Source organism: Ranitomeya variabilis, chromosome 1 (genome assembly GCF_051348905.1).
Source record: "Ranitomeya variabilis isolate aRanVar5 chromosome 1, aRanVar5.hap1, whole genome shotgun sequence".
Classification (NCBI taxonomy): Eukaryota; Metazoa; Chordata; class Amphibia; order Anura; family Dendrobatidae; genus Ranitomeya; species Ranitomeya variabilis.
In genome coordinates this window covers 570,210,479-570,229,087 of record NC_135232.1, presented here as the reverse complement: position 1 = coordinate 570,229,087, position 18,609 = coordinate 570,210,479, and positions in this window count along the sequence as shown.

The following is an 18,609-nucleotide window of genomic DNA, read 5'->3' as shown; positions in this document are numbered from 1 at the left end:
CAAATTCTAAGTCCATCAAATTTAACACAAATGCCATGACAGAGAATGACGATAATGAGCAGATCAGGGTCACAGATAACAGAAATTTAGGTTGTACAGTACTGATGGTAACGGAATTAGCAATTCTCTTGGCACGCTTAGGGCAATCAGAAATAACATGAGCAGAATCGCCGCAGTAAAAGCACAACCTATTCTGACGTCTGAATCCTTGGCGTTCAGCTCTAGACACAATCCTATCACACTGCATAGGCTCAGGACTCTGCTCGGAAGAGAACGCCATAGTGTGCACAACTCTGCACTCACGCAAGCGCCGATCAATTTGAATGGCCAGAGACATAGAATCACTACTAGACCTGCAGGTGTGGGGAACCCCACCATAACATCTTTAACAGATTCAGAAAGACCCTTTCTGAAAATTGCCGCCAAAGCATCCTCATTCCACTTAGTAAGCACAGACCATTTTCTAAATTTCTGGCAATATGATTCTGCCGCTTCTTGACCCTGACACAGGGCCAACAAGGTTTTCTCAGCATGATCCACAGAATTAGGTTCATCATACAATAACCCAAGCGCCTTAAAAAAGGTGTACATTAAGCAAGGCCGGATTCCCAGATTCCAGGGAAAATGCCCAATCCTGCGGGTCGCCACGCAGCAGAGAAATGACAATTTTTACCTGCTGGATGGGATCACCAGAGGAACGGGGCTTCAGAGCAAAAAACAGTTTACAGTTATTTTTAAAGCTCAAAAATTTGGACCTGTCCCCAAAAAACAGATCGGGGGTAGGAATTCTAAAACAGGAGTCTGCACGATATAATCAGAAATACCCTGTACTCTAGCAGCAAGTTGATCCACCCGAGAAGCAAGTCCCTGAACATCCATGTCAGCGCCTAACTCCTGAGCCACCCAGAGGTGAAGAGGGAAAAAAAACACAACAGAGTACAGAAAAAAAAATGGCTCAGCACTTTCTTTCCCTTCTTTTGAGATGCGGTTAACTCATTGTTGGCCAGTTGTACTGTTATGATCTGGTGGCCTAGGAGCAGCATGGATGAGCTCTGGAGTAGGTGGCCTCCATACTGACCGCAGACCCTGAACTTAACACCGCAACTAGAAGTAGCCGTGGGATGTTCCTGTCACTCCCTAGACACCTCGTCACAGCTGGAGGACTAATTACCCCTAAAGAAAGAAACAGGAAAACTATCTTGCCTCAGAGAAAATCCCCAAAGGGAAGACAGCCCCCCACAAATATTGACTGTGAGAGGAGAGGGAAATTACAAACGCAGACTGAAAACAGAATTTAGCAAAGGAGGCCACGCTACCTAGAAAGAAAAGACAGGACAGAGTAATGTGCGGTCAGTATTAAAATACTACAAAAATCCACCACAGAGAATACAAAAATCTCCACACATAACTAAAGGCATGGAGGGTAACTCTGTGACTCCAGAGCTTCCAGCTTGGCTGAATAAATCCTTACACAGACAAAGCTGGACAAGAAAAAACATAGCAATTCACTGAACTATAAAGTCCACCGCATGTGGACTGCAAAAACAAAGCCAGGACTTATCTTTGATGATTTGGACAATCCAGCAGGAGAAACCAAGCAGAGATGTGAATCCTCCAGAAAAACAATGGACAACTGGCACTCACTAAAGGGTGAAGCCAGACTAAATAGCCCCGTCCAAAGTGGAAGCACCTGATGACTACTGTGAAGGACAAACAGCAGCACTACCACTTATAACCACGGGAGGGAGCCCAAGAGCAGAACCCACAACAGAATTCACAACAGGTCCTTTTTCCAGAGACCATTGTCCATACGTGCTCCATCAGCCTTCCACTGCTTCACTTCTTCCTTTGGGGACATTCTCTGCATCGTCATTAAGCGGTCTCGTGGGGTCCGACAGAAATCCTCAGTCTGGCGTAGACCATCAGGTTCCTGTAGAGCCAGTGTTTCTTGTAACTGAGAGTGTGTGGTCACCATAGCTGGTATGGTCGGTTCAACGTGTAGGAGAGCAGCAGCTTTTGCTTGCATATCCGCAAAGGCGTTACCAACAGTCTGTGGACTGTTCCTAGGACCGTGCACCTTGACCTTGATAATGACCACCTGGGTAGGTAATTTGATTGAGTCCATGAGGGTTTTAACAGCTTCAGCACTCTTCACTGGAGTCCCGGCGGTGGTAATAAAACCATAGGTGGTATGGTCGGTTCAACGGGTAGGAGAGCAGCAGCTTTTGCTTGCATATCCGCAAAGGCGTTACCAACAGTCTGTGGACTGTTCCTAGGACCGTGCGCCTTGACCTTGATAATGGCCACCTGGGTAGGTAATTTGTTTGAGTCCATGAGGGTTTTAACAGCTTCAGCATTCTTCACTGGAGTCCCGGCGGTGGTCATAAACCCTCGATTAGCCCATAGGGCTCCAAAATCATGAGCAATACCAAATGCATACTGTGAGTCCATGTATATATTAGCCTGCCTGTCTTTGGCCAGAACACATGCAGTAGACAGAGCCTGAAGTTCTGCTTCTTGTGCTGACTGTGAGGGAGGGAGTGCAGCTGCGTGCACTACGGTGTTTTCCGTAGTAAGAGCGTATCCGGTGTGGAATCTGCCAAACTCATCAGCATATCTTGAATCATCCGTGTATAACACCAGATCAGGATTTTGAAGTGGATTTTCACTGACATTTGATGGAGTAGCTGTCTCTTTAGTCAGGAGATAAGACTTATCACTGCCATCCTTCTTGGAGACCGGCAGTAAAGTAGCGGGGTTGATTGTAGTACAGTGATGCAACTTGACGTAGTCACGCAAAAGGAGTGAACACTGCAGCCACAAGTGTTGTTGTACAGTCAAATGTCTTGGCTGTTGGAGTGTCAGTATTGCCGCAATATCATGCGGGGCAAAAATGTGCATCTCATGTCCAAGAATTATGTCTGCAGTCTTGTCAAGCAACGAGTGAGTGGCGAGAACTGCCCTCATGCAACTTGGTGACACTTGGGCCACGGGGTCGAGGCAGGCTGAATAATAGCCCACTGGTCGTTGCCTATTGCCATGCGACTGTGTGAGTACCCCTGCTGCGTGTCCTTAATTCTCAGACATATATATATGGAACGGTCGGGTATAGTCCGGGATGCCCAAGGCAGGGGTGGAAGCAATAAGCCGCTTTAATTCAGAGAAGGCGCGAAAAAGGCTTTCCATACAGGGCATTGTAGTGACGTTGCATTATGCGGGATGCATCCGGTATCCAATGACAACAATAAGTACATAGTCCAAGAAATCGCTTGAGTTCAGTCTCATCTTTCGGAAAAGGAAGGAAGCTGACAGCTATTTTTCTTCTCTGAGGTGTCTGACACCCTGAAGGAGACAGTGACCCAAAAATATCACTTGACCAAGGCAGAACTGAAGTTTCGAGGCCAAAACCCAACAGTTCAGATCTGCCAGATACTTGAGGAGGCTAACAGTGGCAGCAATGGCTTCCTGCTCTGTTCGGGCACACAACAAAATATCATCCACATATTGAAGCAGTGTGACATAGGGGTGATCTAACTGCCAGGGTAAAAGACACTCGCCCATATTTTTTGCAAACTGATTGGGACTGTTTTGGACCCCTTGTGGCATAACTGTCCACATCAATTGTCGTCCCTGATAAGTGAATGCAAACAGAAACTGTCAATCTGCGTGTAATGGAATGCTGAAGAAGGCATTGGCAAGGTCGATGACTGTGAAGCAAGCAGCATCCTGAGGTATCTGGGACAAAAGAGTATGTGGATTAGGCACCACCGGAGTTTCCAGAACAGTAGCTGCATTAACTGCCCATAGATCTTTTACCAGCTGGTACACAAGGGGTTGGCTGGGTGGAGTCTTTTTCATAACGGGAAACAAGGGCGTGTTACATGGGGAAACACAGGGTACCAGGGCACCATTTTCAAGTAAAGTTTGTATTTGCCCCTTGAGGCCCCGCTCCTGATCATGTTTCAAAGGGTATTGATGGACTTTGAGAAAAGGGGCACCAGGTTTGAGAAACACTTTTACTGGTTCTAGGGTTGAGCGAAACGGATCGTTCATTTTCATAAGTCGCCGACTTTTGGCAAAGTCGGCGTCTCATGAAACCGACCCGATCCCTGTGTGGGGTCTGGCCATGCGGTACGCGACTTTCGCGCCAAAGTCGCGTTTCAATGACGCTAAAAGCGCCATTTCTCAGCCAATGAAGGTGGACGCAGAGTGTGGGCAGCGTGATGACATAGATCTCAGTCCCCACCATCTTAGAGAAGGGCATTGCAGTGATTGGCTTGCTTTCTGCCGCGTCACAGAGGCTATAAAGGGGCGTTCCCGCCGACAACCATCTTACTGCTGCTGATCTGAGCGTAGGGAGAGGTTGCTGCCGCTTCTTCAGAAGCAGGGATAGTGATAGGCAGGGTACATAAAGCCACAAACCGCTTGTGCTGTAGCGATTTCCACTGTCCAACACCACCTTTTGTTTGCAGGGACAGTGGAAGCTACTTTTTTTTTTCCTCAGCGCTGTAGCTCATTGGGCTGCCCTAGAAGGCTCCCTGATAGCTGCGTTGCTGTGTGTGTACGCCGCTGTGCAAACCAACTGCTTTTTTCAAAGCACAAATCCTGTTGTTCCTTCCTTTCTGCACAGCTATCTTGTGTGTTTGTCCCCCCTTTTGTGTGCAGCAGTCCTTTTTATAGCTGCCTGCCATACTTTCCTGAGATTACTGCAGGGAGATAAAGATTGGCAAGTCTGCCTCTGTGCCAGTCCTGTGTGTGGCATCTGTCTCTCATTGTGTGCCACCGAGAACCACTGTGTAATACTGGGCCTTTTTTTTTTTTTCTAAATTCTCCCTTTAAAAAAAAAAATAATTAGTGGGAGATAAAGATTGGCAAGTCTGCCTCTGTGCCAGTCCTGTGTGTGGCATCTGTCTCTCATTGTGTGCCACCGAAAACAACTGTGTAATACTGGGCCTTTTTTTTTTTTTTTTTCTAAATTCTCCCTTTTAAAAAAAAAATAATTAGTGGGAGATAAAGATTGGCAAGTCTGCCTCTGTGCCAGTCCTGTGTGTGGCATCTGTCTCTCATTGTATGCCACCGAAAACCACTGTGTAATACTTGGCCATTTATTTTTTGGGGGTAAATTCTCCCTGTAAAAAAAAAAATAATTAGTGGGAGATAAAGATTGGCAAGTCTGCCGCTGTGCCAGTCCTGTGTGTGGCATCTGTCTCTCATTGTGTGCCACCGAAAACCACTGTGTAATACTTGGCCATTTATTTTTTGGGGGTAAATTCTCCCTGTAAAAAAAAAAATAATTAGTGGGAGATAAAGATTGGCAAGTCTGCCTCTGTGCCAGTCCTGTGTGTGGCATCTGTCTCTCATTGTGTGCCACTGAAAACCACTGTGTAATACTTGGCCATTTATTTTTTTGGGTAAATTCTCCCTGTAAAAAAAAAAAATAATTAGTGGGAGATAAAGATTGGCAAGTCTGCCTCTGTGCGAGTCCTGTGCGTGGCATCTGTCTCTCATTGTGTGCCACAGAAAACCTAGTGTGTAATATTGTTTTTTTTTTTTTTTTTAATTCTCCCAGAAAAAAAATATAAAATAGTGGGAGATTAAGATTGGCATTTCTTCTTGAGTGCTGGTCCTGTGTGTGCCATCTGTCTCAAATTATTGGGGCACAGAAAACCTAGTGTGTAACATTGGGCCTGATTTTCCTTTCAGTGTCAGGCACCTATAAAGGTATATATAAATCCTACAGAAGTTTGAGTTCACCTTATAAGTTGTTTTACAGTAACAAATACCGTTACTTTGGTTACGTTTTGCAAACAATGAGGAAGTCTAGTGGAAGAGGTCGTGGCCGTGGGCGGTCATTGTCATCTGGTAATGATGGTAGTGGTGGTGGAGCATCAGGTGGTCGTGGTAAAAGCAGTACAGCACCTAAGTCTCGAGTTGTTGAGCCAGGTTCGTTGTCTGGCTACACAAGGCCTCGAACGCTCTCTTTTCTGGGAGTAGGAAAACCACTTTTGAAGCTGGAGCAGGAGGAACAAGTATTGGCTTTCATTGCTGACTCTGCCACTAGCTCTTTCGCCTCCTCCTCGGAAAGTGCCAAATGTCAGAGCAGTGCATCGTCAGTGGATGCTCCCGGTCAGGAACAAGTTGCTTCCTTGTGTCCTTCACCCAGAACAACAGTGAAGGATGCGTCAGTCAACAGAACAGATTACTCCATGGAGCTCTTTACACATACAGTTCCTGGGTTAGACAGTGAAACAGTTAACAGGCCATGCCCATTCGAAGTTGAATCGGACATGGAGTGCACAGATGCACAGCCACAGCCAGATTAATATGCTGTTCCTTTGACTCAGACCAGAACATTGCCCTCGCAGTGTACTGAGGCAGAATCAAACCCAGCGGAGACTATGGTGCCCCGTCACGAACGCAATACCACCGGCTTACACGGTGACACAGACGAAGTTGCACATGACATAGAAGAGGAGGTCATAGATGACCCAGTTGTTGACCCCGATTGGCAGCCATTAGGGGAACAGGGTGCAGGCGGCAGTAGTTCTGAAGCGGAGGAGGAGGAGCCGCAGCAGGCATCAACATCACAACAGGTTCCATCTGCCGGGCCCGTATCTGGCCAAAAACGCGTGGCAAAACCAAAACCAGTTGGAGGACAGCGTGGCCATCCGGTTAAAGAAGCTCAGTCTGCAATGCCTGAAAAGGTATCCGATAGTAGAAAGAGTGCAGTCTGGCATTTTTTTAAACAACATCCAAATGATCAGCGCAAAGTCATCTGTCAAAAATGTTAAACTACCTTAAGCAGAGGTCAGAATCTTAAAAGTCTAAATACAAGTTGCATGCATAGACATTTATCCACCATGCATTTGCAAGCCTGGACTAACTACCAAACGTCCCTAAAGGTTGCAGCACCCTCGGCCAATGAAGCTAGTCAGCAACGCTACATCCCTTCCCTCCCTGTAAGCCCACCATTTCCCGCGCCACCTGCAGTATCTGTGCAGCTTTCGTCGCCAGGCCAAAGCAATCAGGGAATCACCAGGTTAGTAGTAGGAAACACTGCATGTAGGGCACCGGCAAGAATACCATCTCCAACTCTCTCTCAGTCACCCATGTCCACCGGCACCACCGCTAGTTCCACGATCTCCAGTCCAGCTCACCCTACATGAGACTCTTGTTAGGAAAAGGAAGTACTCATCCTCGCATCCGCGTACACAGGGTTTGAACGCCCACATTGCTAGACTAATCTCATTAGAGATGATGCCCTACCGGTTAGTTGAAAGCGAAGCTTTCAAAGCGCTGATGGACTACGCTGTACCACGCTACGAGCTACCCAGTCGGCACTTCTTTTCTAGAAAAGCCATCCCAGCCCTCCAACAGCATGTTAAAGACCGCATCGTCCATGCACTCAGGCAGTCTGTGACTACAAAGGTGCACCTGACAACAGATGCATGGACCAGTAGGCATGGCCAGGGACGTTACGTGTCCATCACGGCACACTGGGTGAATGTGGTGGATGCAGGGTCCACAGGGGACAGCAATATTGGGACAGTTCTGCCTAGCCCACGGTCAAGGAAAGAATTGGCTGCAGGCGTTCGCCCCCCCTCCTCCTCTTCCTCCTCCTCCTGCAGAAGCAAGAGCTCGTCCACAGGCCGCAGTCGCACATCCACTCCATCCGCAGCTGCCACTGTTGCACACCAGGTGTTCCATTATGGGACAGCTAGTGGCAAGCGTCAGCAGGCTGTATTGGCAATGAAGTGTTTGGGCGACAACAGACACACCGCGGAAGTTCTGTCCGAGTTCTTGCAGAAAGAAACTCAGTCATGGCTGGGCACTGTACATCTTGAGGCAGGCAAGGTAGTGAGTGATAACGGAAGGAATTTCATGGCTGCCATAGCCCTTTCCCAACTGAAACACGTTCCTTGCCTGGCTCACACCTTAAACCTGGTGGTGCAGTGCTTCCTGAAAAGTTATCCGGGGTTACCCGACCTGCTCCTCAAAGTGCGCAGACTTTGCTCGCATATCCGCTGTTCGCCCGTACACTCCAGCAGTATGCAGAACTATCAGCGTTCTTTGAACCTTCCTCAGCATCGCCTAATCATCGACGTTGCAACAAGGTGGGACTCCACACTGCACATGCTTCAGAGAGTGTGTGAACAGAGGCGTGCTGTTATGTATTTGTGGGAGGATACACGGGCAGGCAGTTGGATGGAAGACATGGAGTTGTCAGGTGTGCAGTGGTCGAAGCTACAAGACCTGTGTCAAGTCCTTCAGTGTTTTGAGGAATGCACACGGCTGGTTAGTGCAGACAACGCCATAATAAGCATGAGCATCCCCCTAATGCGTCTGCTGATGCAAAGTTGGACGCACATAAAGGAGCAGGCGTCTGCAGCCGAGGAAGAGGAAAGCCTTTATGACAGTCAGCCATTGTCTGGTCAGGGCCGTGTAGAGGATGCGGTAGCGGGGGAAGAGGAGGAGGAGGACGAGGAGGATGATGGGGATGAGTACTTTTTTAATGAGGAAGCTTCTCCTGGGCCAACAGAAATTAGTGGCGTTGCAAGGCCGGGTTATGTATTTTTAAGGGAGACAAGTGACGTAGATTTGCCTGTAACTGCCCCTCAAACCAGCACAACCGCAGATTTGACAACTGGAACTTTGGCTCACATGGCGGATTATGCCTTACGTATCCTCAAAAGGGACCCACGCATTATTAAAATGATGAACGATGATGATTACTGGTTGGCCTGCATCCTTGACCCTCGCTATAAAGGCAAATTGCAAAATATTATGCCACATGAGAACCTCGAACAAATATTAGCAACCAAACAAGCTACTCTTGTAGACCGTTTGATTCAGGCATTCCCAGCACACAGCGCCGGTGATGGTTCTCACACAAGCTACAGGGGGCTACAGGGCAGAGGTGTTAGAGGTGCACAGATCAGAAGTGGCGTTGGACAGAGGGGTTTTCTGACCAGGTTGTGGAGTGATTTCGCAATGACCGCAGACAGGACAGGTACTGCCGCATCTATTCAAAATGACAGGAGACAACATTTGTCCAGTATGGTTACTAACTATTTTTCATCCCTTATCGATGTTCTCCCTCAACCGTCATTCCCATTTGATTACTGGGCATCCAAATTAGACACCTGGCCTGAATTGGCAGAATATGCATTGCAGGAGCTTGCTTGCCCAGCAGCTAGTGTGCTATCAGAAAGAGTATTCAGTGCTGCTGGTTCAATATTAACCAAAAAAAGGACTCGTCTGGCTACCCAAAATGTGGATGATCTCACCTTCATTAAAATGAACCACTCCTGGATTTCAAATTATTTTGCCCCACCTTTCCCGGCTGACACCTAGCTTTCCTATAAAAAGGTCTTGCTTGTGGACTGGTCTTACTGAGTGTTCCAATCTCTTAATTAAGAGCAGCTGTTTGTCCAGCATACGACATGTTTACACCTCCCTCAATGGGAAAATTCCCCCCACGGGGCCGTGGTCTCGCCACTTGGCGCAAGCACCCATTACAGTGCTGTTTGTCTGAAGAGGTGGGTGTGCCCGCTTTTGGTCGACGGCACTGCCACTGGGTCCCTCATAGTACAATGAAGTGTCTCTGGCGGTGGTGGTGCGCACCCAACGTCAGACACATCGTTGTAACATGAGGGGCCCTGGGACGGTACCGCCGGCCACAAGAGAGTTCCCCCCCAGCTCAAACTGTGCTCTACCACGTGCAAAATTCTCTCGCACAGCTCCACCAATGTTTAGTCTATGCGCTGACATCATTCAATGCCTGGCACTGACAATACCAATTTGTTGACATCTATGATGCTAGTTAAAGTAGTCTGGGTCAGTGTCCTATATTGACACCAGTAAATACTTACAGCCAAATTACTTTGTCAGAAACTCAGCAGATGAGCCCACCCCTGTACCTAAGTATGCCACACTTTTTTTTTGTTGTTGTTGTTTTGCGAGACATTAAAATCTATTTATTTTTTGTGAGTACTAACTGTGTCAGACACTCCTTGCAATCCTCCTCTACTGACCACAATGCTGCCTGTTTATCCATGTAACCAATTTAAAACTGCCTTGAGCCTATTTTTATTTATTTTAGGCCTTCATTAGCCTGTCTGCGGTCCCTCCTTGCAATACTCCTCCACTGACCACAATGCTGCCTGTGTATCCATGTAACCGATTTAAAACTGCCTTGAGCCTATTTTTTGTTATTTTAGGCCTTCATTAGACTGTCTGCGGTCCCTCCTTGCAATACTCCTCCACTGACCACAATGCTGCCTGTGTATCCATGTAACCGATTTAAAACTGCCTTGAGCCTATTTTTTGTTATTTTAGGCCTTCGTTAGCCTGTCTGCGTTCCCTCCTTGCAATACTCCTCCACTGACCACAATGCTGCCTGTGTATCCATGTAACCGATTTAAAACTGCCTTGAGCCTATTTTTGGTTATTTTAGGCCTTCGTTAGCCTGTCTGCGGTCCCTCCTTGCAATACTCCTCCACTGACCACAATGCTGCCTGTGTATCCATGTAACCGATTTAAAACTGCCTTGAGCCTATTTTTATTTTTTTTAGGCCTTCATTAGCCTGTCTGCGGTCCCTCCTTGCAATACTCCTCCACTGACCACAATGCTGCCTGTGTATCCATGTAACCGATTTAAAACTGCCTTGAGCCTATTTTTATTTATTTTAGGCCTTCATTAGCCTGTCTGCGGTCCCTCCTTGCAATACTCCTCCAGTGACCACAATGCTGCCTGTGTATCCATGTAACCGATTTAAAACTGCCTGAGCCTATTTTTTGTTATTTTAGGCCTTCGATAGCCTGTCTGCGGTCCCTCCTTGCAATACTCCTCCACTGACCACAATGCTGCCTGTGTATCCATGTAACCGATTTAAAATTGCCTTGAGCCTATTTTTTGTTATTTTAGGCCTTCATTAGCCTGTCTGCGGGCCTTTATTAGCCTGTCTGCAGTCCCTCCTTGCAATACTCCTCCTCTGACCACAATGCTGCCTGTGTATCCATGTAACCTGTTATGGTTCTCAATGGCAAGAGAACATAGCCCAGCATACATAGGAACTAGCTCTTGGAAGGATGGAAACTTAAACTGACCATGAACTAAACCTGCCGCACAACTAACAGTAGCCGGGTAGCGTAGCCTGCGTTTTATCCCTAGACGCCCAGCGCCGGCCGGAGGACTAACTAATCCTGGCAGAGGAAAATATAGTCCTGGCTCACCTCTAGAGAAATTTCCCCGAAAGGCAGACAGAGGCCCCCACATATATTGGCGGTGATTTAAGATGAAAATGACAAACGTAGTATGAAAATAGGTTTAGCAAAATCGAGGTCCGCTTACTAGATAGCAGGAAGACAGAAAGGGTACTTTCATGGTCAGCTGAAAACCCTATCAATACACCATCCTGAAATTACTTTAAGACTCTAGTATTAACTCATAACATCAGAGTGGCAATTTCAGATCACAAGAGCTTTCCAGACACAGAAACGAAACTGCAGCTGTGAACTGGAACAAAATGCAAAAAACAAACAAGGACAAAAGTCCGACTTAGCTGGAAGTTGTCTGGTAGCAGGAACATGCACAGAAAGGCTTCTGATTACAATGTTGACCGGCATGGAAGTGACAGAGGAGCAAGGTTAAATAGCGACTCCCACATCCTGATGGGAACAGGTGAACAGAGGGGATGATGCACACAAGTTCAATTCCACCAGTGGCCACCGGGGGAGCCCAAAATCCAATTTCACAACAGTACCCCCCCCTCAAGGAGGGGGCACCGAACCCTCACCAGAACCACCAGGGCGATCAGGATGAGCCCTATGAAAGGCACGGACCAGATCGGAGGCATGAACATCAGAGGCAGTCACCCAAGAATTATCCTCCTGACCGTATCCCTTCCATTTGACCAGATACTGGAGTTTCCGTCTGGAAACACGGGAGTCCAAGATTTTTTCCACAACGTACTCCAACTCGCCCTCAACCAACACCGGAGCAGGAGGCTCAACGGAAGGCACAACCGGTACCTCATACCTGCGCAACAATGACCGATGAAAAACATTATGAATAGAAAAAGATGCAGGGAGGTCCAAACGGAAGGACACAGGGTTAAGAATCTCCAATATCTTGTACGGGCCGATGAACCGAGGCTTAAACTTAGGAGAAGAAACCCTCATAGGGACAAAACGAGAAGACAACCACACCAAGTCCCCGACACAAAGCCGAGGACCAACCCGACGCCGGCGGTTGGCAAAAAGCTGAGTCTTCTCCTGGGACAACTTCAAATTGTCCACCACCTGCCCCCAAATCTGATGCAACCTCTCCACCACAGCATCCACTCCAGGACAATCCGAAGATTCCACCTGACCGGAGGAAAATCGAGGATGAAACCCCGAATTACAGAAAAAAGGAGACACCAAGGTGGCAGAGCTGGCCCGATTATTGAGGGCAAACTCCGCTAAAGGCAAAAAAGCAACTCAATCATCCTGATCTGCAGACACAAAACACCTCAAATATGTCTCCAAAGTCTGATTCGTCCGCTCGGTCTGGCCATTAGTCTGAGGATGGAAAGCAGACGAGAAAGACAAATCTATGCCCATCCTAGCACAGAATGCCCGCCAAAATCTAGACACGAATTGGGTTCCTCTGTCAGAAACGATATTCTCCGGAATACCATGCAAACGAACCACATTTTGAAAAAACAGAGGAACCAACTCGGAAGAAGAAGGCAACTTAGGCAGGGGAACCAAATGGACCATCTTAGAGAAACGGTCACACACCACCCAGATGACAGACATCTTCTGAGAAACAGGAAGATCCGAAATAAAATCCATCGAGATGTGCGTCCAAGGCCTCTTCGGGATAGGCAAGGGCAACAACAATCCACTAGCCCGAGAACAACAAGGCTTGGCCCGAGCACAAACGTCACAAGACTGCACAAAGCCTCGTACATCTCGTGACAGGGAAGGCCACCAGAAGGACCTTGCCACCAAATCCCTGGTACCAAAGATTCCAGGATGACCTGCCAACGCAGAAGAATGAACCTCAGAAATGACTTTACTGGTCCAATTATCAGGAACAAACAGTCTACCAGGTGGGCAACGATCAGGTCTATCCGCCTGAAACTCCTGCAAGGCCCGCCGCAGGTCTGGAGAAACAGCAGACAATATCACTCCATCCTTAAGGATACCTGTAGGTTCAGAATTACCAGGGGAGTCAGGCTCAAAACTCCTAGAAAGGGCATCCGCCTTAACATTCTTAGAACCCGGTAGGTATGACACCACAAAATTAAACCGAGAGAAAAACAATGACCAGCGCGCCTGTCTAGGATTCAGGCGTCTGGCGGACTCAAGATAAATTAAATTTTTGTTGTCGGTCAATACCACCACCTGATGTCTAGCCCCCTCAAGCCAATGACGCCACTCCTCAAAAGCCCACTTCATGGCCAAAAGCTCCCGATTCCCAATATCATAATTCCGCTCGGCGGGCGAAAATTTACGAGAAAAAAAAGCACAAGGTTTCATCACGGAGCAGTCGGAACTTCTTTGCGACAAAACCGCCCCAGCTCCGATTTCAGAAGCGTCGACCTCAACCTGAAAAGGAAGAGCAACATCAGGCTGACGCAACACAGGGGCGGAAGAAAAGCGGCGCTTAAGCTCCCGAAAGGCCTCCACAGCAGCAGGGGACCAATCAGCAACATCAGCACCCTTCTTAGTCAAATCAGTCAATGGTTTAACAACATCAGAAAAACCAGCAATAAATCGACGATAAAAGTTAGCAAAGCCCAAAAATTTCTGAAGACTCTTAAGAGAAGAGGGTTGCGTCCAATCACAAATAGCCCGAACCTTGACAGGATCCATCTCGATGGAAGAGGGGGAAAAAATGTATCCCAAGAAGGAAATCTTTTGAACCCCAAAAACGCACTTAGAACCCTTCACACACAAGGAATTAGACCGCAAAACCTGAAAAACCCTCCTGACGTGCTGGACATGAGAGTCCCAGTCATCCGAAAAAATCAGAATATCATCCAGATACACGATCATAAATTTATCCAAATAATCACGGAAAATGTCATGCATAAAGGACTGAAAGACTGAAGGGGCATTTGAAAGGCCAAAAGGCATCACCAAATACTCAAAGTGGCCCTCGGGCGTATTAAATGCGGTTTTCCACTCATCCCCCTGCTTAATTCGCACCAAATTATACGCCCCACGGAGATCTATCTTAGAGAACCACTTGGCCCCCTTTATGCGAGCAAACAAATCAGTCAGCAGTGGCAACGGATATTGACATTTAACCGTGATTTTATTCAAAAGCCGATAATCAATACACGGCCTCAAAGAGCCATCTTTCTTAGACACAAAGAAAAAACCGGCTCCTAAGGGAGATGACGAAGGACGAATATGTCCCTTTTCCAAGGACTCCTTTATATATTCTCGCATAGCAGCATGTTCAGGCACAGACAGATTAAATAAACGACCCTTAGGGTATTTACTACCCGGAATCAAATCTATGGCACAATCGCACTCCCGGTGCGGAGGTAATGAACCAAGCTTAGGTTCTTCAAAAACGTCACGATAGTCAGACAAGAATTCAGGAATCTCAGAGGGAATAGATGACGAAATGGAAACCAAAGGTACGTCCCCATGCATCCCCTTACATCCCCAGCTTAACACAGACATAGCGTTCCAGTCGAGGACTGGGTTATGAGATTGCAGCCATGGCAATCCAAGCACCAACACATCATGTAGATTATACAGCACAAGAAAGCGAATAATCTCCTGATGATCCGGATTAATTCGCATAGTTACTTGTGTCCAGTATTGTGGTTTATTACTAGCCAATGGGGTGGAGTCAATCCCCTTCAGAGGTATAGGAGTTTCAAGAGGCTCTAAATCATACCCACAGCGTTTGGCAAAGGACCAATCCATAAGACTCAAAGCGGCGCCAGAGTCGACATAGGCATCCGCGGTAATAGATGATAAAGAACAAATCAGGGTCACAGATAGAATAAACTTAGACTGAAAAGTGCCAATTGAAACTGACTTATCAAGCTTCTTAGTACGCTTAGAGCATGCTGATATAACATGAGTTGAATCACCACAATAAAAGCACAACCCATTTTTTCGTCTAAAATTCTGCCGTTCGCTTCTGGACAGAATTCTATCACATTGCATATTCTCTGGCGTCTTCTCAGTAGACACCGCCAAATGGTGCACAGGTTTGCGCTCCCGCAGACGCCTATCGATCTGGATAGCCATTGTCATGGACTCATTCAGACCCGCAGGCACAGGGAACCCCACCATAACATCCTTAACGGCATCAGAGAGACCCTCTCTGAAATTCGCCGCCAGGGCGCACTCATTCCACTGAGTAAGCACAGACCATTTCCGGAATTTTTGGCAGTATATTTCAACTTCATCTTGCCCCTGAGATAGGGACATCAAGGCTTTTTCCGCCTGAAGCTCTAAATGAGGTTCCTCATAAAGCAACCCCAAGGCCAGAAAAAACGCATCCACATTGAGCAACGCAGGATCCCCTGGAGCCAATGCAAAAGCCCAATCTTGAGGGTCGCCCCGGAGCAAGGAAATCACAATCCTGACCTGCTGAGCAGGATCTCCAGCAGAGCGAGATTTCAGGGACAAAAACAACTTGCAATTATTTTTGAAATTTTGAAAGCAAGATCTATTCCCCGAGAAAAATTCAGGCAAAGGAATTCTAGGTTCAGATATAGGAACATGAACAACAAAATCTTGTAAATTTTGAACTTTCGTGGTGAGATTATTCAAACCTGCAGCTAAACTCTGAATATCCATTTTAAACAGGTGAACACAGAGCCATTCCAGGATTAGAAGGAGAGAGAGAGAGGAAGGCTGCAATATAGGCAGACTTGCAAGTGATTCAATTGAAAGCACACTCAGAACTGAAGGAAAAAAAAAAAAAAAAAAAAACTGTTATGGTTCTCAATGGCAAGAGAACATAGCCCAGCATACATAGGAACTAGCTCTTGGAAGGATGGAAACTTAAACTGACCATGAACTAAACCTGCCGCACAACTAACAGTAGCCGGGTAGCGTAGCCTGCGTTTTATCCCTAGACGCCCAGCGCCGGCCGGAGGACTAACTAATCCTGGCAGAGGAAAATATAGTCCTGGCTCACCTCTAGAGAAATTTCCCCGAAAGGCAGACAGAGGCCCCCACATATATTGGCGGTGATTTAAGATGAAAATGACAAACGTAGTATGAAAATAGGTTTAGCAAAATCGAGGTCCGCTTACTAGATAGCAGGAAGACAGAAAGGGTACTTTCATGGTCAGCTGAAAACCCTATCAATACACCATCCTGAAATTACTTTAAGACTCTAGTATTAACTCATAACATCAGAGTGGCAATTTCAGATCACAAGAGCTTTCCAGACACAGAAACGAAACTGCAGCTGTGAACTGGAACAAAATGCAAAAAACAAACAAGGACAAAAGTCCGACTTAGCTGGAAGTTGTCTGGTAGCAGGAACATGCACAGAAAGGCTTCTGATTACAATGTTGACCGGCATGGAAGTGACAGAGGAGCAAGGTTAAATAGCGACTCCCACATCCTGATGGGAACAGGTGAACAGAGGGGATGATGCACACAAGTTCAATTCCACCAGTGGCCACCGGGGGAGCCCAAAATCCAATTTCACAACAGTAACCTATTTAAAACTGCAATGAGCCTATTTTTTGATATTTTAGGCCTTCGTTAGCCTGTCTGCGGTCCCTCCTTGCAATCCTCCTCCGCTGACCACACCAATGCTGCCCGTGTACCCCTGGAACCTATTTAAAAGTTCATAGAGCCTATTTATATATTTTATTTAATATTAATAAAGCCATGATGGACTACGCTGTACCACGCTACAAGCTAACCAGTCGACACTTCTTTTGCGAGAAAACCCATCCCAACCCTCCACCAGCATGTAAAAGACCGCATTGTCCACGCACTCTGGCAATCTGTGAGTACAAAGGTGCACCTGACAACAAACGCATGGACCTGTCGGCATGGCCACGGAAGGTTACGTGTCCATTACGGCGCAATGGGTTAATGTGGTGGATGCATGGTCCACAGGGGACAGCCTACTAAGTCTGTCTGCAGTCCCTAATTCAAATTGTCCTCCACTGTCTAAATCTGAGCTTCAACCTTCTGGCTCTCCTTAAGTGCTTTTTTAAACAAAATTGGTGGTTGGGGCCTAATAACTCTGTCTGCCGCTCCCTGGTGTTTGTCCTCAACTGTATAAAGCTGAGCTTCAACCTTCTGGCTTTCGGCCTATAGTATCAGATATTAAACAGCATTTGGCCTTCAACTTTGGTTGCGGCCTACTAACGGTGTCTGTCGCTCCCTGGTGTTTGTCCTCAACTGTATAAAGCTGAGCTTCAACCTTCTGGCTCTCATTAAGTGCTGTTTTTTTAAAAAATTGGTGGTTAGGGCCTACTAACGGTGTCTGCCGCTCCCTGGTGTTGTCCTCGTCCTGAGTGTTCTCCTCCTCCTTGGTGTTCTCCTCCAGGTTGCCTTGTCTGAGCTTCAACCTTCTGGCTCTCATTAAGTGCTTTTTTAACAAAAAATTGGTGGTTAGGGCCTACTAACGGTGTCTGCCTCTCCATGGTGTTGTCCTCCACTGTATAAAGCTGAGCTTCAGTCTTTAGGCTTTTGGCCTATAGTAGCAGATATTAAACTGCATTTGGCCTACTAGTGTGGTTGGGCCCTTAAAACAGTGTCTGCTGCTCCTGGGTTTGCTACTCCACTGAACAAAGCAATGCCGCCTGTTTAGTCCTGTTACCTATTTTGAACTGCATTTAGCCTACTTTATTCTTTGGCCCTATATCTGTGTTTCCTCCTCATCCTGCTCATTGCCCAGCCACTGCTAGATGAGTCTGCTGGTACATTGACCTAGACCACTACATTGCCCTTGCACTCTACACAGCCAGAATCTGACCCTGCTGAAAGTAAGGTTCCCCTTCCCGCATGTTATACCACCTTACACAGGGACAAAGAGGAAGGTGCAGATGAAAGTGCAGGTTCCTTCATCAGGTAGGGGGGCATACTCATTGGCGACGTCACTGGCACAGGGCCCCTCAGAGTACGCAAAAGTGTCGCTGCTGGTGGGAGGTGCCCCCGCCGTGCAAACACACCGCTGTACTTTGAGGGGCCCTGTGCCAGAGCCAATGCCAACGAGTGGGCCCCCCCTGCTTGCTTAGGATCACAGCACTTGCAAACTTGACATACTTACCTCTCACTGCTACACCGCCGTGACGTAGTCCACGTTTCCTGGGCCCACTAAAACCTTGAACCAGCCCTACCCCCCACAACTTTTGCCAAATGACCCCCAATTTCCAATGCCCAACTATTATGATAAAGTTAATTAAGATTGACAAGCTTCAGAAACAACAATGGATGTTTTTGGCATTAAAATGGGCACTGTAGGTGTTTTCCTGGCCTCCACTCACTGTCGACTATGCTTCCCCATTGACTTGCATTGGGTTTCGTGTTTCGGTCGATCCCCGACTTTTAGCGATAATCGGCCGACTGCACTCGACTCGACTCTGGACAAAGTCGGGTTTCGCAAAACCCGAC